Source organism: Dreissena polymorpha, chromosome 1 (assembly GCF_020536995.1).
Source record: "Dreissena polymorpha isolate Duluth1 chromosome 1, UMN_Dpol_1.0, whole genome shotgun sequence".
NCBI lineage: Eukaryota > Metazoa > Mollusca > Bivalvia > Myida > Dreissenidae > Dreissena > Dreissena polymorpha.
The window spans coordinates 43701371-43703290 of NC_068355.1; positions in this window are offsets into that span (position 1 = coordinate 43701371).

A 1920-nucleotide genomic window follows, 5' to 3' on the forward strand; every position below is an offset into this window, starting at 1 on the left:
CCTACATAACACAGTATTGCCAAGTGGAGCGATTTGTAATGTTTCTTGAATTTGCATTCTCTCAAGTAACTAAAGAAATTGGCACAACAAACGATGGTAGAAAATAAACCTCATCTTTCACTCAAAGAAAATACTCCAGCAGAGTAATTTTAATATTTTCTCTAATAAAAAAGTCAATGCTGTCTTACCAACGAAAGTAAAAAAATGGGGTATATTACTGCATTACTATTTTATCAACCCATACAAGTTTGTGTTTTGTGAACATCATTATGCAGTGCATTCGAAAAATGCATCTGGTTTTAATACTTCAATGTGCTTCATATAAATAAAATTGGTCTGTGTCAACATCTTAAATTTACTTGAGTAATAAAGTAATACTAAACGTGGTAGTAGTGGTATTAGAGAAAGCAGTGATAGAAGTGGTTGAAGTGTTATAAGTATAAGTCCAATTTGTAATGCCAAAATTAGGGTCCGCTTTTGGTAAAAACAATAACAATAAGTTCACTAACGTAACATTTTTTTCATCTGCTAAAGAGAAGAATGTTAGCCATAGCGAAGTTTAAACAAATTGTAATGCTCTTAGAAGGAAACGTGAATGGCGAAGCCCTTTAATCGTTTCTTGGAATCATCGTGTGTATTTTTAAACAATTATTGATTAGACGGGCCTTCAATTGCTGGCGACTGGACTCTGAATGTAAATAGTAATCGAGCAATAAATCTCGTCTGGTCCTAGTGCAGCCATATTTGCTGGGATGCTTTACGAACAAGATGTGTTGTATATTAACAAGGGCGCCGAAGCTAAATGATATGTTGTGTAAGCAATTTCATTGTAGTGCGCTCTACCAATGAACATAATATTGAACTCAATGTGATCTTAGATATTTTCTTTATAAATGTTGAATGTGCGTAGAATATTGCAGTGTGACCTCAATTGTTCTAAGAAACAATGTCACATGCAAAAATGTAATATTATCTCTGATCATTCGTGTATTCAAATCGACAATCTACCCAAATTATCAAATATCTTCCTTTTATGCCAGTCTTTTTCAAGATAATCTAGTAAAACCTTCACATCGATTTCGGCCTTACGAGCGATAGTAGCATTTTCGAGCGCCACGTGCAACGTTCATGGGATAGGCGTAAATCAGATTCGGGCGACAGATTTCGTCCGAATCAGGCGAAGTCAATCACAAAATGCGATTATAGAGAATCCAGACAGATTTTACCGCTGACCTTTATGCAGATTGCTTTTTGCGCTTCGTTCGTTATGTTTAGGCCTGTGTAATTAGGCAAAACTGACCCCTTTATCTGCATTGATCACACCAGGGCACCAATATAATTCAATTATGTGCATGCATTATCTTCGGAAATTATAACCCGTTCTTGACTAACTATATACTGATTGACATTGAAAGAGAAACACCGTTGAGGCCCATGTGATTCAAAGTTGATATCCATTGTCCAATAATGGCTGAACAAGCAAATCGCCATTTGTGTACTTTCAACATATTTACAAACATGTTATCCAAGAAAATATAAAAATCAAAACATGTTATCCAAGAAAATATAAAAATCAATCCATGAAAAGAGTGTGGTGAAGAAAATCCAATAGCTTATGTTGTTTTTGTTCATGTAAGGGACATGCGGACTTATAATGCCATGATTGCCAAACATATCGCTAGCCGGGATAAAAAAAGATAGACCGGTCATGTTCATTAGTTTAGTTTGTAACCCGAGGTAAACTTAAAGAAAGAACAATCTAATGGCTACATGTTTGTATGACAAAAGGACCTAATTCGTAAGCGGTTCTCACAAGCACCAGGCGTGTGTGACCTGATATTCTAACATTCTCCAATCCAAGACCAATCAATAGTGGGACATTGTAAAAATAAGCTAATATAAAAACAAAAGTTGAAAGTT